This window comes from Lepisosteus platostomus, chromosome 24 (assembly GCF_059453375.1).
Source record: "Lepisosteus platostomus isolate fLepPlt1 chromosome 24, fLepPlt1.hap1, whole genome shotgun sequence".
Taxonomy (NCBI): Eukaryota; Metazoa; Chordata; class Actinopteri; order Semionotiformes; family Lepisosteidae; genus Lepisosteus; species Lepisosteus platostomus.
In genome coordinates this window covers 2,829,304-2,853,718 of record NC_142634.1, presented here as the reverse complement: position 1 = coordinate 2,853,718, position 24,415 = coordinate 2,829,304, and positions in this window count along the sequence as shown.

Below are 24,415 nucleotides of genomic sequence, written 5' to 3'. Positions count from 1 at the left end.
TTCTGCACACTGGGGTTAAGGGCTGAGTATGTGGGCACTTCTGAGCCTTGCTGTTACAAGGAGATTCAGTTGTCTGAAAAAACGCGTTTATTTCGGGCTGAAAAACACGTTTTGAAAAGTGTGATGTTACTGCCCCATAACTTACATGGGGTTGACCAAACTTGCAGAAACATGTTTATTTCTGCTGAAAAACACGTTTTGACCCTTTCTGCACACTGGGGTTAAGGGCTTAGTGTGTGGGCTCTTCTGAGCCTTGCTGTTACAAGGAGATTCAGTTGTCTGAAAAAACGCGTTTATTTCGGGCTGAAAAACACGTTTTGAAAAGTGTGATGTTACTGCCCCATAACTTATATGGGGTTGACCAAACTTGCAGAAACATGTTTATTTCTGCTGAAAAACACGTTTTGACCCTTTCTGCACACTGGGGTTAAAGGCTGAGTGTGTGGGCACTTCTGAGCCTTGCTGTTACAAGTAGATTCAGCTGTTTGAAAAAAACGCGTTTATTTCGGGCTGAAAAACACGTTTTGAAAAGTGTGATTTTACTGCCCCATAACTTACATGGGGTTGACCAAACTTGCAGAAACATGTTTATTTCTGCTGAAAAACACGTTTTGACCCTTTCTGCACACTGGGGTTAAGGGCTGAGTGTGTGGGCACTTCTGAGCCTTGCTGTTACAAGTAGATTCAGCTGTTTGAAAAAACGCTTTTATTTCGGGCTGAAAAACACGTTTTGAAAAGTGTGATGTTACTGCCCCATAACTTACATGGGGTTGACCAAACTTGCAGAAACATGTTTATTTCTGCTGAAAAACACGTTTTGACCCTTTCTGCACACTGGGGTTAAGGGCTGAGTGTGTGGGCACTTCTGAGCCTTGCTGTTACAATTAGATTCAGCTGTCTGAAAAAACGCGTTTGTTTCTTGCTGAAAAACACGTTTTGAAAAGTGTGATGTTACTGCCCCATAACTTACATGGGGTTGACCAAACTTGCAGAAACATGTTTATTTCTGCTGAAAAACACGTTTTGACCCTTTCTGCACACTGGGGTTAAGGGCTGAGTGTGTGGGCACTTCTGAGCCTTGCTGTTACAAGGAGATTCAGTTGTCTGAAAAAACGCGTTTATTTCGGGCTGAAAAACACGTTTTGAAAAGTGTGATGTTACTGCCCCATAACTTACATGGGGTTGACCAAACTTGCAGAAACATGTTTATTTCTGCTGAAAAACACGTTTTGACCCTTTCTGCACACTGGGGTTAAGGGCTGAGTGTTTGGGCACTTCTGAGCCTTGCTGTTACAAGTAGATTCAGCTGTCTGAAAAAACGAGTTTATTTCGGGCTGAAAAACACGTTTTGAAAAGTGTGATGTTACTGCCCCATAACTTACATGGGGTTGACCAAACTTGCAGAAACATGTTTATTTCTGCTGAAAAACACGTTTTGACCCTTTCTGCACACTGGGGTTAAGGGCTTAGTGTGTGGGCTCTTCTGAGCCTTGCTGTTACAAGGAGATTCAGTTGTCTGAAAAAACGCGTTTATTTCGGGCTGAAAAACACGTTTTGAAAAGTGTGATGTTACTGCCCCATAACTTATATGGGGTTGACCAAACTTGCAGAAACATGTTTATTTCTGCTGAAAAACACGTTTTGACCCTTTCTGCACACTGGGGTTAAAGGCTGAGTGTGTGGGCACTTCTGAGCCTTGCTGTTACAAGTAGATTCAGCTGTTTGAAAAAACGCGTTTATTTCGGGCTGAAAAACACGTTTTGAAAAGTGTGATGTTACTGCCCCATAACTTACATGGGGTTGACCAAAATTGCAGAAACATGTTTATTTCTGCTGAAAAACACGTTTTGACCCTTTCTGCACACTGGGGTTAAGGGCTGAGTGTGTGGGCACTTCTGAGCCTTGCTGTTACAAGGAGATTCAGTTGTCTGAAAAATGCGTTTATTTCGGGCTGAAAAACACGTTTTGAAAAGTGTGATGTTACTGCCCCATAACTTACATGGGGTTGACCAAACTTGCAGAAACATGTTTATTTCTGCTGAAAAACACGTTTTGACCCTTTCTGCACACGGGGGTTAAGGGCTGAGTGTGTGGGCACTTCTGAGCCTTGCTGTTACAAGTAGATTCAGCTGTCTGAAAAAACGAGTTTATTTCGGGCTGAAAAACACGTTTTGAAAAGTGTGATGTTACTGCCCCATAACTTACATGGGGTTGACCAAACTTGCAGAAACATGTTTATTTCTGCTTCAAAACACGTTTTGACCCTTTCTGCACACTGGGGTTAAGGGCTGAGTGTGTGGGCACTTCTGAGCCTTGCTGTTACAAGGAGATTCAGTTGTCTGAAAAAACGCGTTTATTTCGGGCTGAAAAACACGTTTTGAAAAGTGTGATGTTACTGCCCCATAACTTACATGGGGTTGACCAAACTTGCAGAAACATGTTTATTTCTGCTGAAAAACACGTTTTGACCCTTTCTGCACACTGGGGTTAAGGGCTTAGTGTGTGGGCTCTTCTGAGCCTTGCTGTTACAAGGAGATTCAGTTGTCTGAAAAAACGCGTTTATTTCGGGCTGAAAAACACGTTTTGAAAAGTGTGATGTTACTGCCCCATAACTTATATGGGGTTGACCAAACTTGCAGAAACATGTTTATTTCTGCTGAAAAACACGTTTTGACCCTTTCTGCACACTGGGGTTAAAGGCTGAGTGTGTGGGCACTTCTGAGCCTTGCTGTTACAAGTAGATTCAGCTGTCTGAAAAAACGAGTTTATTTCGGGCTGAAAAACACGTTTTGAAAAGTGTGATGTTACTGCCCCATAACTTACATGGGGTTGACCAAACTTGCAGAAACATGTTTATTTCTGCTGAAAAACACGTTTTGACCCTTTCTGCACACTGGGGTTAAGGGCTTAGTGTGTGGGCTCTTCTGAGCCTTGCTGTTACAAGGAGATTCAGTTGTCTGAAAAAACGCGTTTATTTCGGGCTGAAAAACACGTTTTGAAAAGTGTGATGTTACTGCCCCATAACTTATATGGGGTTGACCAAACTTGCAGAAACATGTTTATTTCTGCTGAAAAACACGTTTTGACCCTTTCTGCACACTGGGGTTAAAGGCTGAGTGTGTGGGCACTTCTGAGCCTTGCTGTTACAAGTAGATTCAGCTGTTTGAAAAAAACGCGTTTATTTCGGGCTGAAAAACACGTTTTGAAAAGTGTGATTTTACTGCCCCATAACTTACATGGGGTTGACCAAACTTGCAGAAACATGTTTATTTCTGCTGAAAAACACGTTTTGACCCTTTCTGCACACTGGGGTTAAGGGCTGAGTGTGTGGGCACTTCTGAGCCTTGCTGTTACAAGTAGATTCAGCTGTTTGAAAAAACGCTTTTATTTCGGGCTGAAAAACACGTTTTGAAAAGTGTGATGTTACTGCCCCATAACTTACATGGGGTTGACCAAACTTGCAGAAACATGTTTATTTCTGCTGAAAAACACGTTTTGACCCTTTCTGCACACTGGGGTTAAGGGCTGAGTGTGTGGGCACTTCTGAGCCTTGCTGTTACAATTAGATTCAGCTGTCTGAAAAAACGCGTTTGTTTCTTGCTGAAAAACACGTTTTGAAAAGTGTGATGTTACTGCCCCATAACTTACATGGGGTTGACCAAACTTGCAGAAACATGTTTATTTCTGCTGAAAAACACGTTTTGACCCTTTCTGCACACTGGGGTTAAGGGCTGAGTGTGTGGGCACTTCTGAGCCTTGCTGTTACAAGGAGATTCAGTTGTCTGAAAAAACGCGTTTATTTCGGGCTGAAAAACACGTTTTGAAAAGTGTGATGTTACTGCCCCATAACTTACATGGGGTTGACCAAACTTGCAGAAACATGTTTATTTCTGCTGAAAAACACGTTTTGACCCTTTCTGCACACTGGGGTTAAGGGCTGAGTGTTTGGGCACTTCTGAGCCTTGCTGTTACAAGTAGATTCAGCTGTCTGAAAAAACGAGTTTATTTCGGGCTGAAAAACACGTTTTGAAAAGTGTGATGTTACTGCCCCATAACTTACATGGGGTTGACCAAACTTGCAGAAACATGTTTATTTCTGCTGAAAAACACGTTTTGACCCTTTCTGCACACTGGGGTTAAGGGCTTAGTGTGTGGGCTCTTCTGAGCCTTGCTGTTACAAGGAGATTCAGTTGTCTGAAAAAACGCGTTTATTTCGGGCTGAAAAACACGTTTTGAAAAGTGTGATGTTACTGCCCCATAACTTATATGGGGTTGACCAAACTTGCAGAAACATGTTTATTTCTGCTGAAAAACACGTTTTGACCCTTTCTGCACACTGGGGTTAAAGGCTGAGTGTGTGGGCACTTCTGAGCCTTGCTGTTACAAGTAGATTCAGCTGTTTGAAAAAACGCGTTTATTTCGGGCTGAAAAACACGTTTTGAAAAGTGTGATGTTACTGCCCCATAACTTACATGGGGTTGACCAAAATTGCAGAAACATGTTTATTTCTGCTGAAAAACACGTTTTGACCCTTTCTGCACACTGGGGTTAAGGGCTGAGTGTGTGGGCACTTCTGAGCCTTGCTGTTACAAGGAGATTCAGTTGTCTGAAAAATGCGTTTATTTCGGGCTGAAAAACACGTTTTGAAAAGTGTGATGTTACTGCCCCATAACTTACATGGGGTTGACCAAACTTGCAGAAACATGTTTATTTCTGCTGAAAAACACGTTTTGACCCTTTCTGCACACGGGGGTTAAGGGCTGAGTGTGTGGGCACTTCTGAGCCTTGCTGTTACAAGTAGATTCAGCTGTCTGAAAAAACGAGTTTATTTCGGGCTGAAAAACACGTTTTGAAAAGTGTGATGTTACTGCCCCATAACTTACATGGGGTTGACCAAACTTGCAGAAACATGTTTATTTCTGCTTCAAAACACGTTTTGACCCTTTCTGCACACTGGGGTTAAGGGCTGAGTGTGTGGGCACTTCTGAGCCTTGCTGTTACAAGGAGATTCAGTTGTCTGAAAAAACGCGTTTATTTCGGGCTGAAAAACACGTTTTGAAAAGTGTGATGTTACTGCCCCATAACTTACATGGGGTTGACCAAACTTGCAGAAACATGTTTATTTCTGCTGAAAAACACGTTTTGACCCTTTCTGCACACTGGGGTTAAGGGCTTAGTGTGTGGGCTCTTCTGAGCCTTGCTGTTACAAGGAGATTCAGTTGTCTGAAAAAACGCGTTTATTTCGGGCTGAAAAACACGTTTTGAAAAGTGTGATGTTACTGCCCCATAACTTATATGGGGTTGACCAAACTTGCAGAAACATGTTTATTTCTGCTGAAAAACACGTTTTGACCCTTTCTGCACACTGGGGTTAAAGGCTGAGTGTGTGGGCACTTCTGAGCCTTGCTGTTACAAGTAGATTCAGCTGTTTGAAAAAACGCGTTTATTTCGGGCTGAAAAACACGTTTTGAAAAGTGTGATGTTACTGCCCCATAACTTACATGGGGTTGACCAAACTTGCAGAAACATGTTTATTTCTGCTGAAAAACACGTTTTGACCCTTTTTGCACACTGGGGTTAAGGGCTTAGTGTGTGGGCTCTTCTGAGCCTTGCTGTTACAAGGAGATTCAGTTGTCTGAAAAAACGCGTTTATTTCGGGCTGAAAAACACGTTTTGAAAAGTGTGCTGTTACTGCCCCATAACTTACATGGGGTTGACCAAACTTGCAGAAACATGTTTATTTCTGCTGAAAAACACGTTTTGACCCTTTCTGCACACTGGGGTTAAGGGATGAGTGTGTGGGAACTTCTGAGCCTTGCTGTTACTAGTAGATTCAGCTGTCTGAAAAAACGCGTTTATTTCGGGCTGAAAAACACGTTTTGAAAAGTGTGATGTTACTGCCCCATAACTTACATGGGGTTGACCAAACTTGCAGAAACATGTTTATTTCTGCTGAAAAACACGTTTTGACCCTTTCTGCACACTGGGGTTAAGGGCTGAGTGTGTGGGCACTTCTGAGCCTTGCTGTTACAAGGAGATTCAGTTGTCTGAAAAAACGCGTTTATTTCGGGCTGAAAAACACGTTTTGAAAAGTGTGATGTTACTGCCCCATAACTTACATGGGGTTGACCAAACTTGCAGAAACATGTTTATTTCTGCTGAAAAACACGTTTTGACCCTTTCTGCACACTGGGGTTAAGGGCTGAGTGTGTGGGCTCTTCTGAGCCTTGCTGTTACAAGGAGATTCAGTAGTCTGAAAAAACGCGTTTATTTCGGGCTGAAAAACACGTTTTGAAAAGTGTGATGTTACTGCCCCATAACTTACATGGGGTTGACCAAACTTGCAGAAACATGTTTATTTCTGCTGAAAAACATGTTTTGACCCTTTCTGCACACTGGGGTTAAGGGCTGAGTGTGTGGGCACTTCTGAGCCTTGCTGTTACAAGGAGATTCAGTTGTCTGAAAAAATGCGTTTATTTCGGGCTGAAAAACACGTTTTGAAAAGTGTGATGTTACTGCCCCATAACTTACATGGGGTTGACCAAACTTGCAGAAACATGTTTATTTCTGCTGAAAAACACGTTTTGACCCTTTCTGCACACTGGGGTTAAGGGCTTAGTGTGTGGGCTCTTCTGAGCCTTGCTGTTACAAGGAGATTCAGTTGTCTGAAAAAACGCGTTTATTTCGGGCTGAAAAACACGTTTTGAAAAGTGTGATGTTACTGCCCCATAACTTATATGGGGTTGACCAAACTTGCAGAAACATGTTTATTTCGGCTGAAAAACACGTTTTGACCCTTTCTGCACACTGGGGTTAAAGGCTGAGTGTGTGGGCACTTCTGAGCCTTGCTGTTACAAGTAGATTCAGCTGTTTGAAAAAACGCGTTTATTTCGGGCTGAAAAACACGTTTTGAAAAGTGTGATGTTACTGCCCCATAACTTACATGGGGTTGACCAAACTTGCAGAAACATGTTTATTTCTGCTGAAAAACACGTTTTGACCCTTTCTGCACACTGGGGTTAAGGGCTTAGTGTGTGGGCTCTTCTGAGCCTTGCTGTTACAAGGAGATTCAGTTGTCTGAAAAAACGCGTTTATTTCGGGCTGAAAAACACGTTTTGAAAAGTGTGATGTTACTGCCCCATAACTTATATGGGGTTGACCAAACTTGCAGAAACATGTTTATTTCTGCTGAAAAACACGTTTTGACCCTTTCTGCACACTGGGGTTAAAGGCTGAGTGTGTGGGCACTTCTGAGCCTTGCTGTTACAAGTAGATTCAGCTGTTTGAAAAAAACGCGTTTATTTCGGGCTGAAAAACACGTTTTGAAAAGTGTGATGTTACTGCCCCATAACTTACATGGGGTTGACCAAACTTGCAGAAACATGTTTATTTCTGCTGAAAAACACGTTTTGACCCTTTCTGCACACTGGGGTTAAGGGCTGAGTGTGTGGGCACTTCTGAGCCTTGCTGTTACAAGTAGATTCAGCTGTTTGAAAAAACGCGTTTATTTCGGGCTGAAAAACACGTTTTGAAAAGTGTGATGTTACTGCCCCATAACTTACATGGGGTTGACCAAACTTGCAGAAACATGTTTATTTCTGCTGAAAAACACGTTTTGACCCTTTCTGCACACTGGGGTTAAGGGCTGAGTGTGTGGGCACTTCTGAGCCTTGCTGTTACAATTAGATTCAGCTGTCTGAAAAAACGCGTTTATTTCTTGCTGAAAAACACGTTTTGAAAAGTGTGATGTTACTGCCCCATAACTTACATGGGGTTGACCAAACTTGCAGAAACATGTTTATTTCTGCTGAAAAACACGTTTTGACCCTTTCTGCACACTGGGGTTAAGGGCTGAGTGTGTGGGCACTTCTGAGCCTTGTTGTTACAAGGAGATTCAGTTGTCTGAAAAAACGCGTTTATTTCGGGCTGAAAAACACGTTTTGAAAAGTGTGATGTTACTGCCCCATAACTTACATGGGGTTGACCAAACTTGCAGAAACATGTTTATTTCTGCTGAAAAACACGTTTTGACCCTTTCTGCACACTGGGGTTAAGGGCTGAGTGTTTGGGCACTTCTGAGCCTTGCTGTTACAAGTAGATTCAGCTGTCTGAAAAAACGAGTTTATTTCGGGCTGAAAAACACGTTTTGAAAAGTGTGATGTTACTGCCCCATAACTTACATGGGGTTGACCAAACTTGCAGAAACATGTTTATTTCTGCTGAAAAACACGTTTTGACCCTTTCTGCACACTGGGGTTAAGGGCTTAGTGTGTGGGCTCTTCTGAGCCTTGCTGTTACAAGGAGATTCAGTTGTCTGAAAAAACGCGTTTATTTCGGGCTGAAAAACACGTTTTGAAAAGTGTGATGTTACTGCCCCATAACTTATATGGGGTTGACCAAACTTGCAGAAACATGTTTATTTCTGCTGAAAAACACGTTTTGACCCTTTCTGCACACTGGGGTTAAAGGCTGAGTGTGTGGGCACTTCTGAGCCTTGCTGTTACAAGTAGATTCAGCTGTTTGAAAAAACGCGTTTATTTCGGGCTGAAAAACACGTTTTGAAAAGTGTGATGTTACTGCCCCATAACTTACATGGGGTTGACCAAAATTGCAGAAACATGTTTATTTCTGCTGAAAAACACGTTTTGACCCTTTCTGCACACTGGGGTTAAGGGCTGAGTGTGTGGGCACTTCTGAGCCTTGCTGTTACAAGGAGATTCAGTTGTCTGAAAAATGCGTTTATTTCGGGCTGAAAAACACGTTTTGAAAAGTGTGATGTTACTGCCCCATAACTTACATGGGGTTGACCAAACTTGCAGAAACATGTTTATTTCTGCTGAAAAACACGTTTTGACCCTTTCTGCACACGGGGGTTAAGGGCTGAGTGTGTGGGCACTTCTGAGCCTTGCTGTTACAAGTAGATTCAGCTGTCTGAAAAAACGAGTTTATTTCGGGCTGAAAAACACGTTTTGAAAAGTGTGATGTTACTGCCCCATAACTTACATGGGGTTGACCAAACTTGCAGAAACATGTTTATTTCTGCTTCAAAACACGTTTTGACCCTTTCTGCACACTGGGGTTAAGGGCTGAGTGTGTGGGCACTTCTGAGCCTTGCTGTTACAAGGAGATTCAGTTGTCTGAAAAAACGCGTTTATTTCGGGCTGAAAAACACGTTTTGAAAAGTGTGATGTTACTGCCCCATAACTTACATGGGGTTGACCAAACTTGCAGAAACATGTTTATTTCTGCTGAAAAACACGTTTTGACCCTTTCTGCACACTGGGGTTAAGGGCTTAGTGTGTGGGCTCTTCTGAGCCTTGCTGTTACAAGGAGATTCAGTTGTCTGAAAAAACGCGTTTATTTCGGGCTGAAAAACACGTTTTGAAAAGTGTGATGTTACTGCCCCATAACTTATATGGGGTTGACCAAACTTGCAGAAACATGTTTATTTCTGCTGAAAAACACGTTTTGACCCTTTCTGCACACTGGGGTTAAGGGATGAGTGTGTGGGAACTTCTGAGCCTTGCTGTTACTAGTAGATTCAGCTGTCTGAAAAAACGCGTTTATTTCGGGCTGAAAAACACGTTTTGAAAAGTGTGATGTTACTGCCCCATAACTTACATGGGGTTGACCAAACTTGCAGAAACATGTTTATTTCGGCTGAAAAACACGTTTTGACCCTTTCTGCACACTGGGGTTAAGGGCTGAGTATGTGGGCACTTCTGAGCCTTGCTGTTACAAGGAGATTCAGTTGTCTGAAAAAACGCGTTTATTTCGGGCTGAAAAACACGTTTTGAAAAGTGTGATGTTACTGCCCCATAACTTACATGGGGTTGACCAAACTTGCAGAAACATGTTTATTTCTGCTGAAAAACACGTTTTGACCCTTTCTGCACACTGGGGTTAAGGGCTTAGTGTGTGGGCTCTTCTGAGCCTTGCTGTTACAAGGAGATTCAGTTGTCTGAAAAAACGCGTTTATTTCGGGCTGAAAAACACGTTTTGAAAAGTGTGATGTTACTGCCCCATAACTTATATGGGGTTGACCAAACTTGCAGAAACATGTTTATTTCTGCTGAAAAACACGTTTTGACCCTTTCTGCACACTGGGGTTAAAGGCTGAGTGTGTGGGCACTTCTGAGCCTTGCTGTTACAAGTAGATTCAGCTGTTTGAAAAAAACGCGTTTATTTCGGGCTGAAAAACACGTTTTGAAAAGTGTGATTTTACTGCCCCATAACTTACATGGGGTTGACCAAACTTGCAGAAACATGTTTATTTCTGCTGAAAAACACGTTTTGACCCTTTCTGCACACTGGGGTTAAGGGCTGAGTGTGTGGGCACTTCTGAGCCTTGCTGTTACAAGTAGATTCAGCTGTTTGAAAAAACGCTTTTATTTCGGGCTGAAAAACACGTTTTGAAAAGTGTGATGTTACTGCCCCATAACTTACATGGGGTTGACCAAACTTGCAGAAACATGTTTATTTCTGCTGAAAAACACGTTTTGACCCTTTCTGCACACTGGGGTTAAGGGCTGAGTGTGTGGGCACTTCTGAGCCTTGCTGTTACAATTAGATTCAGCTGTCTGAAAAAACGCGTTTGTTTCTTGCTGAAAAACACGTTTTGAAAAGTGTGATGTTACTGCCCCATAACTTACATGGGGTTGACCAAACTTGCAGAAACATGTTTATTTCTGCTGAAAAACACGTTTTGACCCTTTCTGCACACTGGGGTTAAGGGCTGAGTGTGTGGGCACTTCTGAGCCTTGCTGTTACAAGGAGATTCAGTTGTCTGAAAAAACGCGTTTATTTCGGGCTGAAAAACACGTTTTGAAAAGTGTGATGTTACTGCCCCATAACTTACATGGGGTTGACCAAACTTGCAGAAACATGTTTATTTCTGCTGAAAAACACGTTTTGACCCTTTCTGCACACTGGGGTTAAGGGCTGAGTGTTTGGGCACTTCTGAGCCTTGCTGTTACAAGTAGATTCAGCTGTCTGAAAAAACGAGTTTATTTCGGGCTGAAAAACACGTTTTGAAAAGTGTGATGTTACTGCCCCATAACTTACATGGGGTTGACCAAACTTGCAGAAACATGTTTATTTCTGCTGAAAAACACGTTTTGACCCTTTCTGCACACTGGGGTTAAGGGCTTAGTGTGTGGGCTCTTCTGAGCCTTGCTGTTACAAGGAGATTCAGTTGTCTGAAAAAACGCGTTTATTTCGGGCTGAAAAACACGTTTTGAAAAGTGTGATGTTACTGCCCCATAACTTATATGGGGTTGACCAAACTTGCAGAAACATGTTTATTTCTGCTGAAAAACACGTTTTGACCCTTTCTGCACACTGGGGTTAAAGGCTGAGTGTGTGGGCACTTCTGAGCCTTGCTGTTACAAGTAGATTCAGCTGTTTGAAAAAACGCGTTTATTTCGGGCTGAAAAACACGTTTTGAAAAGTGTGATGTTACTGCCCCATAACTTACATGGGGTTGACCAAAATTGCAGAAACATGTTTATTTCTGCTGAAAAACACGTTTTGACCCTTTCTGCACACTGGGGTTAAGGGCTGAGTGTGTGGGCACTTCTGAGCCTTGCTGTTACAAGGAGATTCAGTTGTCTGAAAAATGCGTTTATTTCGGGCTGAAAAACACGTTTTGAAAAGTGTGATGTTACTGCCCCATAACTTACATGGGGTTGACCAAACTTGCAGAAACATGTTTATTTCTGCTGAAAAACACGTTTTGACCCTTTCTGCACACGGGGGTTAAGGGCTGAGTGTGTGGGCACTTCTGAGCCTTGCTGTTACAAGTAGATTCAGCTGTCTGAAAAAACGAGTTTATTTCGGGCTGAAAAACACGTTTTGAAAAGTGTGATGTTACTGCCCCATAACTTACATGGGGTTGACCAAACTTGCAGAAACATGTTTATTTCTGCTTCAAAACACGTTTTGACCCTTTCTGCACACTGGGGTTAAGGGCTGAGTGTGTGGGCACTTCTGAGCCTTGCTGTTACAAGGAGATTCAGTTGTCTGAAAAAACGCGTTTATTTCGGGCTGAAAAACACGTTTTGAAAAGTGTGATGTTACTGCCCCATAACTTACATGGGGTTGACCAAACTTGCAGAAACATGTTTATTTCTGCTGAAAAACACGTTTTGACCCTTTCTGCACACTGGGGTTAAGGGCTTAGTGTGTGGGCTCTTCTGAGCCTTGCTGTTACAAGGAGATTCAGTTGTCTGAAAAAACGCGTTTATTTCGGGCTGAAAAACACGTTTTGAAAAGTGTGATGTTACTGCCCCATAACTTATATGGGGTTGACCAAACTTGCAGAAACATGTTTATTTCTGCTGAAAAACACGTTTTGACCCTTTCTGCACACTGGGGTTAAAGGCTGAGTGTGTGGGCACTTCTGAGCCTTGCTGTTACAAGTAGATTCAGCTGTTTGAAAAAACGCGTTTATTTCGGGCTGAAAAACACGTTTTGAAAAGTGTGATGTTACTGCCCCATAACTTACATGGGGTTGACCAAACTTGCAGAAACATGTTTATTTCTGCTGAAAAACACGTTTTGACCCTTTCTGCACACTGGGGTTAAGGGCTTAGTGTGTGGGCTCTTCTGAGCCTTGCTGTTACAAGGAGATTCAGTTGTCTGAAAAAACGCGTTTATTTCGGGCTAAAAAACACGTTTTGAAAAGTGTGCTGTTACTGCCCCATAACTTACATGGGGTTGACCAAACTTGCAGAAACATGTTTATTTCTGCTGAAAAACACGTTTTGACCCTTTCTGCACACTGGGGTTAAGGGATGAGTGTGTGGGAACTTCTGAGCCTTGCTGTTACAAGGAGATTCAGTTGTCTGAAAAAACGCGTTTATTTCGGGCTGAAAAACACGTTTTGAAAAGTGTGATGTTACTGCCCCATAACTTACATGGGGTTGACCAAACTTGCAGAAACATGTTTATTTCTGCTGAAAAACACGTTTTGACCCTTTCTGCACACTGGGGTTAAGGGCTGAGTGTGTGGGCTCTTCTGAGCCTTGCTGTTACAAGGAGATTCAGTAGTCTGAAAAAACGCGTTTATTTCGGGCTGAAAAACACGTTTTGAAAAGTGTGATGTTACTGCCCCATAACTTACATGGGGTTGACCAAACTTGCAGAAACATGTTTATTTCTGCTGAAAAACACGTTTTGACCCTTTCTGCACACTGGGGTTAAGGGCTGAGTGTGTGGGCACTTCTGAGCCTTGCTGTTACAAGGAGATTCAGTTGTCTGAAAAAACGCGTTTATTTCGGGCTGAAAAACACGTTTTGAAAAGTGTGATGTTACTGCCCCATAACTTACATGGGGTTGACCAAACTTGCAGAAACATGTTTATTTCTGCTGAAAAACACGTTTTGACACTTTCTGCACACTGGGGTTAAGGGCTGAGTGTGTGGGCACTTCTGAGCCTGGCTGTTACAAGTAGATTCAGCTGTCTGAAAAAACGCGTTTATTTCGGGCTGAAAAACACGTTTTGAAAAGTGTGATGTTACTGCCCCATAACTTACATGGGGTTGACCAAACTTGCAGAAACATGTTTATTTCTGCTGAAAAACACGTTTTGACCCTTTCTGCACACTGGGGTTAAGGGCTGAGTGTGTGGGCACTTCTGAGCCTTGCTGTTACAAGTAGATTCAGCTGTCTGAAAAAACGAGTTTATTTCGTGCTGAAAAACACGTTTTGAAAAGTGTGATGTTACTGCCCCATAACTTATATGGGGTTGACCAAACTTGCAGAAACATGTTTATTTCTGCTGAAAAACACGTTTTGACCCTTTCTGCACACTGGGGTTAAAGGCTGAGTGTGTGGGCACTTCTGAGCCTTGCTGTTACAAGTAGATTCAGCTGTTTGAAAAAACGCGTTTATTTCGGGCTGAAAAACACGTTTTGAAAAGTGTGATGTTACTGCCCCATAACTTACATGGGGTTGACCAAACCTGCAGAAACATGTTTATTTCTGCTGAAAAACAAGTTTTGACCCTTTCTGCACACTGGGGTTAAGGGCTTAGTGTGTGGGCTCTTCTGAGCGTTGCTGTTACAAGGAGATTCAGTTGTCTGAAAAAACGCGTTTATTTCGGGCTGAAAAACACGTTTTGAAAAGTGTGCTGTTACTGCCCCATAACTTACATGGGGTTGACCAAACTTGCAGAAACATGTTTATTTCTGCTGAAAAACACGTTTTGACCCTTTCTGCACACTGGGGTTAAGGGATGAGTGTGTGGGAACTTCTGAGCCTTGCTGTTACTAGTAGATTCAGCTGTCTGAAAAAACGCGTTTATTTCGGGCTGAAAAACACGTTTTGAAAAGTGTGATGTTACTGCCCCATAACTTACATGGGGTTGACCAAACTTGCAGAAACATGTTTATTTCTGCTGAAAAACACGTTTTGACCCTTTCTGCACACTGGGGTTAAGGGCTGAGTGTGTGGGCACTTCTGAGCCTTGCTGTTACAAGGAGATTCAGTTGTCTGAAAAAACGCGTTTATTTCGGGCTGAAAAACACGTTTTGAAAAGTGTGATGTTACAGCCCCATAACTTACATGGGGTTGACCAAACTTGCAGAAACATGTTTATTTCTGCTGAAAAACACGTTTTGACCCTTTCTGCACACTGGGGTTAAGGGCTGAGTGTGTGGGCACTTCTGAGCCTTGCTGTTACAAGTAGATTCAGCTGTCTGAAAAAACGAGTTTATTTCGGGCTGAAAAACACGTTTTGAAAAGTGTGATGTTACTGCCCCATAACTTACATGGGGTTGACCAAACTTGCAGAAACATGTTTATTTCTGCTGAAAAACACGTTTTGACCCTTTCTGCACACTGGGGTTAAGGGCTGAGTGTGTGGGCTCTTCTGAGCCTTGCTGTTACAAGGAGATTCAGTAGTCTGAAAAAACGCGTTTATTTCGGGCTGAAAAACACGTTTTGAAAAGTGTGATGTTACTGCCCCATAACTTACATGGGGTTGACCAAACTTGCAGAAACATGTTTATTTCTGCTGAAAAACACGTTTTGACCCTTTCTGCACACTGGGGTTAAGGGCTGAGTGTGTGGGCACTTCTGAGCCTTGCTGTTACAAGGAGATTCAGTTGTTTGAAAAAATGCGTTTATTTCGGGCTGAAAAACACGTTTTGAAAAGTGTGATGTTACTGCCCCATAACTTACATGGGGTTGACCAAACTTGCAGAAACATGTTTATTTCTGCTTCAAAACACGTTTTGACCCTTTCTGCACACTGGGGTTAAGGGCTGAGTGTGTGGGCACTTCTGAGCCTTGCTGTTACAAGTAGATTCAGCTGTCTGAAAAAACGAGTTTATTTCGGGCTGAAAAACACGTTTTGAAAAGTGTGATGTTACTGCCCCATAACTTACATGGGGTTGACCAAACTTGCAGAAACATGTTTATTTCTGCTGAAAAACACGTTTTGACCCTTTCTGCACACTGGGGTTAAGGGCTTAGTGTGTGGGCTCTTCTGAGCCTTGCTGTTACAAGGAGATTCAGTTGTCTGAAAAAACGCGTTTATTTCGGGCTGAAAAACACGTTTTGAAAAGTGTGATGTTACTGCCCCATAACTTATATGGGGTTGACCAAACTTGCAGAAACATGTTTATTTCTGCTGAAAAACACGTTTTGACCCTTTCTGCACACTGGGGTTAAAGGCTGAGTGTGTGGGCTCTTCTGAGCCTTGCTGTTACAAGGAGATTCAGTTGTCTGAAAAAACGCGTTTATTTCGGGCTGAAAAACACGTTTTGAAAAGTGTGCTGTTACTGCCCCATAACTTACATGGGGTTGACCAAACTTGCAGAAACATGTTTATTTCTGCTGAAAAACACGTTTTGACCCTTTCTGCACACTGGGGTTAAGGGATGAGTGTGTGGGAACTTCTGAGCCTTGCTGTTACTAGTAGATTCAGCTGTCTGAAAAAACGCGTTTATTTCGGGCTGAAAAACACGTTTTGAAAAGTGTGATGTTACTGCCCCATAACTTACATGGGGTTGACCAAACTTGCAGAAACATGTTTATTTCGGCTGAAAAACACGTTTTGACCCTTTCTGCACACTGGGGTTAAGGGCTGAGTATGTGGGCACTTCTGAGCCTTGCTGTTACAAGGAGATTCAGTTGTCTGAAAAAACGCGTTTATTTCGGGGTGAAAAACACGTTTTGAAAAGTGTGATGTTACTGCCCCATAACTTACATGGGGTTGACCAAACTTGCAGAAACATGTTTATTTCTGCTGAAAAACACGTTTTGACCCTTTCTGCACACTGGGGTTAAGGGCTGAGTGTGTGGGCACTTCTGAGCCTTGCTGTTATAAGTAGATTCAGCTGTCTGAAAAAACGAGTTTATTTCGGGCTGAAAAACACGTTTTGAAAAGTGTGATGTTACTGCCCCATAACTTACATGGGGTTGACCAAACTTGCAGAAACATGTTTATTTCTGCTGAAAAACACGTTTTGACCCTTTCTGCACACTGGGGTTAAGGGCTTAGTGTGTGGGCTCTTCTGAGCCTTGCTGTTACAAGGAGATTCAGTTGTCTGAAAAAACGCGTTTATTTCGGGCTGAAAAACACGTTTTGAAAAGTGTGATGTTACTGCCCCATAACTTATATGGGGTTGACCAAACTTGCAGAAACATGTTTATTTCTGCTGAAAAACACGTTTTGACCCTTTCTGCACACTGGGGTTAAAGGCTGAGTGTGTGGGCACTTCTGAGCCTTGCTGTTACAAGTAGATTCAGCTGTTTGAAAAAACGCGTTTATTTCGGGCTGAAAAACACGTTTTGAAAAGTGTGATGTTACTGCCCCATAACTTACATGGGGTTGACCAAACTTGCAGAAACATGTTTATTTCTGCTGAAAAACACGTTTTGACCCTTTCTGCACACTGGGGTTAAGGGCTGAGTGTGTGGGCACTTCTGAGCCTTGCTGTTACAAGGAGATTCAGTTGTCTGAAAAAACGCGTTTATTTCGGGCTGAAAAACACGTTTTGAAAAGTGTGATGTTACTGCCCCATAACTTACATGGGGTTGACCAAACTTGCAGAAACATGTTTATTTCTGCTGAAAAACACGTTTTGACCCTTTCTGCACACTGGGGTTAAGGGCTGAGTGTGTGGGCACTTCTGAGCCTTGCTGTTACAAGGAGATTCAGTTGTCTGAAAAAACGCTTTTATGTCGGGCTGAAAAACACGTTTTGAAAAGTGTGATGTTACTGCCCCATAGCTTACATGGGGTTGACCAAACTTGCAGAAACATGTTTATTTCTGCTGAAAAACACGTTTTGACCCTTTCTGCACACTGGGGTTAAGGGCTGAGTGTGTGGGCTCTTCTGAGCCTTGCTGTTACAAGGAGATTCAGTTGTCTGAAAAAACGCGTTTATTTCGGGCTGAAAAACACGTTTTGAAAAGTGTGATGTTACTGCCCCATAACTTACATGGGGTTGACCAAACTTGCAGAAACATGTTTATTTCTGCTGAAAAACACGTTTTGACCCTTTCTGCACACTGGGGTTAAGGGCTGAGTGTGTGGGCACTTCTGAGCCTTGCTGTTACAAGGAGATTCAGTTGTCTGAAAAAACGCGTTTATTTCGGGCTGAAAAACACGTTTTGAAAAGTGTGATGTTACTGCCCCATAACTTACATGGGGTTGACCAAACTTGCAGAAACATGTTTATTTCTGCTGAAAAACACGTTTTGACCCTTTCTGCACACTGGGGTTAAAGGCTGAGTGTGTGGGCACTTCTGAGCCTTGCTGTTACAAGTAGATTCAGCTGTTTGAAAAAACGCGTTTATTTCGGGCTGAAAAACACGTTTTGAAAAGTGTGATGTTACTGCCCCATAACTTACATGGGGTTGACCAAACTTGCAGAAACATGTTTATTTCTGCTGAAAAACACGTTTTGACCCTTTCTGCACACTGGGGTTAAGGGCTTAGTGTGTGGGCTCTTCTGAGCCTTGCTGTTACAAGGAGATTCAGTTGTCTGAAAAAACGCGTTTATTTCGGGCTAAAACACACGTTTTGAAAAGTGTGCTGTTACTGCCCCATAACTTACATGGGGTTGACCAAACTTGCAGAAACATGTTTATTTCTGCTGAAAAACACGTTTTGACCCTTTCTGCACACTGGGGTTAAGGGATGAGTGTGTGGGAACTTCTGAGCCTTGCTGTTACAAGGAGATTCAGTTGTCTGAAAAAACGTGTTTATTTCGGGCTGAAAAACACGTTTTGAAAAGTGTGATGTTACTGCCCCATAACTTACATGGGGTTGACCAAACTTGCAGAAACATGTTTATTTCTGCTGAAAAACACGTTTTGACCCTTTCTGCACACTGGGGTTAAGGGCTGAGTGTGTGGGCTCTTCTGAGCCTTGCTGTTACAAGGAGATTCAGTAGTCTGAAAAAACGCGTTTATTTCGGGCTGAAAAACACGTTTTGAAAAGTGTGATGTTACTGCCCCATAACTTACATGGGGTTGACCAAACTTGCAGAAACATGTTTATTTCTGCTGAAAAACACGTTTTGACCCTTTCTGCACACTGGGGTTAAGGGCTTAGTGTGTGGGCTCTTCTGAGCCTTGCTGTTACAAGGAGATTCAGTTGTCTGAAAAAACGCGTTTATTTCGGGCTGAAAAACACGTTTTGAAAAGTGTGATGTTACTGCCCCATAACTTATATGGGGTTGACCAAACTTGCAGAAACATGTTTATTTCTGCTGAAAAACACGTTTTGACCCTTTCTGCACACTGGGGTTAAAGGCTGAGTGTGTGGGCACTTCTGAGCCTTGCTGTTACAAGTAGATTCAGCTGTTTGAAAAAACGCGTTTATTTCGGGCTGAAAAACACGTTTTGAAAAGTGTGATGTTACTGCCCCATAACTTACATGGGGTTGACCAAACTTGCAGAAACATGTTTATTTCTGCTGAAAAACACGTTTTGACCCTTTCTGCACACTGGGGTTAAGGGCTTAGTGTGTGGGCTCTTCTGAGCCTTGCTGTTACAAGGAGATTCAGTTGTCTGAAAAAACGCGTTTATTTCGGGCTAAAAAACACGTTTTGAAAAGTGTGCTGTTACTGCCCCATAACTTACATGGGGTTGACCAAACTTGCAGAAACATGTTTATTTCTGCTGAAAAACACGTTTTGACCCTTTCTGCACACTGGGGTTAAGGGATGAGTGTGTGGGAACTTCTGAGCCTTGCTGTTACAAGGAGATTCAGTTGTCTGAAAAAACGCGTTTATTTCGGGCTGAAAAACACGTTTTGAAAAGTGTGATGTTACTGCCCCATAACTTACATGGGGTTGACCAAACTTGCAGAAACATGTTTATTTCTGCTGAAAAACACGTTTTGACCCTTTCTGCACACTGGGGTTAAGGGCTGAGTGTGTGGGCTCTTCTGAGCCTTGCTGTTACAAGGAGATTCAGTAGTCTGAAAAAACGCGTTTATTTCGGGCTGAAAAACACGTTTTGAAAAGTGTGATGTTACTGCCCCATAACTTACATGGGGTTGACCAAACTTGCAGAAACATGTTTATTTCTGCTGAAAAACACGTTTTGACCCTTTCTGCACACTGGGGTTAAGGGCTGAGTGTGTGGGCACTTCTGAGCCTTGCTGTTACAAGGAGATTCAGTTGTCTGAAAAAACGCGTTTATTTCGGGCTGAAAAACACGTTTTGAAAAGTGTGATGTTACTGCCCCATAACTTACATGGGGTTGACCAAACTTGCAGAAACATGTTTATTTCTGCTGAAAAACACGTTTTGACACTTTCTGCACACTGGGGTTAAGGGCTGAGTGTGTGGGCACTTCTGAGCCTTGCTGTTACAAGTAGATTCAGCTGTCTGAAAAAACGCGTTTATTTCGGGCTGAAAAACACGTTTTGAAAAGTGTGATGTTACTGCCCCATAACTTACATGGGGTTGACCAAACTTGCAGAAACATGTTTATTTCTGCTGAAAAACACGTTTTGACCCTTTCTGCACACTGGGGTTAAGGGCTGAGTGTGTGGGCACTTCTGAGCCTTGCTGTTACAAGTAGATTCAGCTGTCTGAAAAAACGAGTTTATTTCGGGCTGAAAAACACGTTTTGAAAAGTGTGATGTTACTGCCCCATAACTTACATGGGGTTGACCAAACTTGCAGAAACATGTTTATTTCTGCTGAAAAACACGTTTTGAACCTTTCTGCACACTGGGGTTAAGGGCTTAGTGTGTGGGCTCTTCTGAGCCTTGCTGTTACAAGGAGATTCAGTTGTCTGAAAAAACGCGTTTATTTCGTGCTGAAAAACACGTTTTGAAAAGTGTGATGTTACTGCCCCATAACTTATATGGGGTTGACCAAACTTGCAGAAACATGTTTATTTCTGCTGAAAAACACGTTTTGACCCTTTCTGCACACTGGGGTTAAAGGCTGAGTGTGTGGGCACTTCTGAGCCTTGCTGTTACAAGTAGATTCAGCTGTTTGAAAAAACGCGTTTATTTCGGGCTGAAAAACACGTTTTGAAAAGTGTGATGTTACTGCCCCATAACTTACATGGGGTTGACCAAACTTGCAGAAACATGTTTATTTCTGCTGAAAAACAAGTTTTGACCCTTTCTGCACACTGGGGTTAAGGGCTTAGTGTGTGGGCTCTTCTGAGCCTTGCTGTTACAAGGAGATTCAGTTGTCTGAAAAAACGCGTTTATTTCGGGCTGAAAAACACGTTTTGAAAAGTGTGCTGTTACTGCCCCATAACTTACATGGGGTTGACCAAACTTGCAGAAACATGTTTATTTCTGCTGAAAAACACGTTTTGACCCTTTCTGCACACTGGGTTTAAGGGATGAGTGTGTGGGAACTTCTGAGCCTTGCTGTTACTAGTAGATTCAGCTGTCTGAAAAAACGCGTTTATTTCGGGCTGAAAAACACGTTTTGAAAAGTGTGATGTTACTGCCCCATAACTTACATGGGGTTGACCAAACTTGCAGAAACATGTTTATTTCTGCTGAAAAACACGTTTTGACCCTTTCTGCACACTGGGGTTAAGGGCTGAGTGTGTGGGCACTTCTGAGCCTTGCTGTTACAAGGAGATTCAGTTGTCTGAAAAAACGCGTTTATTTCGGGCTGAAAAACACGTTTTGAAAAGTGTGATGTTACAGCCCCATAACTTACATGGGGTTGACCAAACTTGCAGAAACATGTTTATTTCTGCTGAAAAACACGTTTTGACCCTTTCTGCACACTGGGGTTAAGGGCTGAGTGTGTGGGCACTTCTGAGCCTTGCTGTTACAAGTAGATTCAGCTGTCTGAAAAAACGAGTTTATTTCGGGCTGAAAAACACGTTTTGAAAAGTGTGATGTTACTGCCCCATAACTTACATGGGGTTGACCAAACTTGCAGAAACATGTTTATTTCTGCTGAAAAACATGTTTTGACCCTTTCTGCACACTGGGGTTAAGGGCTGAGTGTGTGGGCACTTCTGAGCCTTGCTGTTACAAGGAGATTCAGTTGTCTGAAAAAACGCGTTTATTTCGGGCTGAAAAACACGTTTTGAAAAGTGTGATGTTACTGCCCCATAACTTACATGGGGTTGACCAAACTTGCAGAAACATGTTTATTTCTGCTGAAAAACACGTTTTGACCCTTTCTGCACACTGGGGTTAAGGGCTGAGTGTGTGGGCTCTTCTGAGCCTTGCTGTTACAAGGAGATTCAGTAGTCTGAAAAAACGCGTTTATTTCGGGCTGAAAAACACGTTTTGAAAAGTGTGATGTTACTGCCCCATAACTTACATGGGGTTGACCAAACTTGCAGAAACATGTTTATTTCTGCTGAAAAACACGTTTTGACCCTTTCTGCACACTGGGGTTAAGGGCTGAGTGTGTGGGCACTTCTGAGCCTTGCTGTTACAAGGAGATTCAGTTGTTTGAAAAAATGCGTTTATTTCGGGCTGAAAAACACGTTTTGAAAAGTGTGATGTTACTGCCCCATAACTTACATGGGGTTGACCAAACTTGCAGAAACATGTTTATTTCTGCTGAAAAACACGTTTTGACCCTTTCTGCACACTGGGGTTAAGGGCTGAGTGTGTGGGCACTTCTGAGCCTTGCTGTTACAAGTAGATTCAGCTGTCTGAAAAAACGAGTTTATTTCGGGCTGAAAAACACGTTTTGAAAAGTGTGATGTTACTGCCCCATAACTTACATGGGGTTGACCAAACTTGCAGAAACATGTTTATTTCTGCTGAAAAACACGTTTTGACCCTTTCTGCACACTGGGGTTAAGGGCTTAGTGTGTGGGCTCTTCTGAGCCTTGCTGTTACAAGGAGATTCAGTTGTCTGAAAAAACGCGTTTATTTCGGGCTGAAAAACACGTTTTGAAAAGTGTGATGTTACTGCCCCATAACTTATATGGGGTTGACCAAACTTGCAGAAACATGTTTATTTCTGCTGAAAAACACGTTTTGACCCTTTCTGCACACTGGGGTTAAAGGCTGAGTGTGTGGGCTCTTCTGAGCCTTGCTGTTACAAGGAGATTCAGTTGTCTGAAAAAACGCGTTTATTTCGGGCTGAAAAACACGTTTTGAAAAGTGTGCTGTTACTGCCCCATAACTTACATGGGGTTGACCAAACTTGCAGAAACATGTTTATTTCTGCTGAAAAACACGTTTTGACCCTTTCTGCACACTGGGGTTAAGGGATGAGTGTGTGGGAACTTCTGAGCCTTGCTGTTACTAGTAGATTCAGCTGTCTGAAAAAACGCGTTTATTTCGGGCTGAAAAACACGTTTTGAAAAGTGTGATGTTACTGCCCCATAACTTACATGGGGTTGACCAAACTTGCAGAAACATGTTTATTTCGGCTGAAAAACACGTTTTGACCCTTTCTGCACACTGGGGTTAAGGGCTGAGTATGTGGGCACTTCTGAGCCTTGCTGTTACAAGGAGATTCAGTTGTCTGAAAAAACGCGTTTATTTCGGGCTGAAAAACACGTTTTGAAAAGTGTGATGTTACTGCCCCATAACTTACATGGGGTTGACCAAACTTGCAGAAACATGTTTATTTCTGCTGAAAAACACGTTTTGACCCTTTCTGCACACTGGGGTTAAGGGCTGAGTGTGTGGGCACTTCTGAGCCTTGCTGTTATAAGTAGATTCAGCTGTCTGAAAAAACGAGTTTATTTCGGGCTGAAAAACACGTTTTGAAAAGTGTGATGTTACTGCCCCATAACTTACATGGGGTTGACCAAACTTGCAGAAACATGTTTATTTCTGCTGAAAAACACGTTTTGACCCTTTCTGCACACTGGGGTTAAGGGCTTAGTGTGTGGGCTCTTCTGAGCCTTGCTGTTACAAGGAGATTCAGTTGTCTGAAAAAACGCGTTTATTTCGGGCTGAAAAACACGTTTTGAAAAGTGTGATGTTACTGCCCCATAACTTATATGGGGTTGACCAAACTTGCAGAAACATGTTTATTTCTGCTGAAAAACACGTTTTGACCCTTTCTGCACACTGGGGTTAAAGGCTGAGTGTGTGGGCACTTCTGAGCCTTGCTGTTACAAGTAGATTCAGCTGTTTGAAAAAACGCGTTTATTTCGGGCTGAAAAACACGTTTTGAAAAGTGTGATGTTACTGCCCCATAACTTACATGGGGTTGACCAAACTTGCAGAAACATGTTTATTTCTGCTGAAAAACACGTTTTGACCCTTTCTGCACACTGGGGTTAAGGGCTGAGTGTGTGGGCACTTCTGAGCCTTGCTGTTACAAGGAGATTCAGTTGTCTGAAAAAACGCGTTTATTTCGGGCTGAAAAACACGTTTTGAAAAGTGTGATGTTACTGCCCCATAACTTACATGGGGTTGACCAAACTTGCAGAAACATGTTTATTTCTGCTGAAAAACACGTTTTGACCCTTTCTGCACACTGGGGTTAAGGGCTGAGTGTGTGGGCACTTCTGAGCCTTGCTGTTACAAGGAGATTCAGTTGTCTGAAAAAACGCTTTTATGTCGGGCTGAAAAACACGTTTTGAAAAGTGTGATGTTACTGCCCCATAGCTTACATGGGGTTGACCAAACTTGCAGAAACATGTTTATTTCTGCTGAAAAACACGTTTTGACCCTTTCTGCACACTGGGGTTAAGGGCTGAGTGTGTGGGCTCTTCTGAGCCTTGCTGTTACAAGGAGATTCAGTTGTCTGAAAAAACGCGTTTATTTCGGGCTGAAAAACACGTTTTGAAAAGTGTGATGTTACTGCCCCATAACTTACATGGGGTTGACCAAACTTGCAGAAACATGTTTATTTCTGCTGAAAAACACGTTTTGACCCTTTCTGCACACTGGGGTTAAGGGCTGAGTGTGTGGGCACTTCTGAGCCTTGCTGTTACAAGGAGATTCAGTTGTCTGAAAAAACGCGTTTATTTCGGGCTGAAAAACA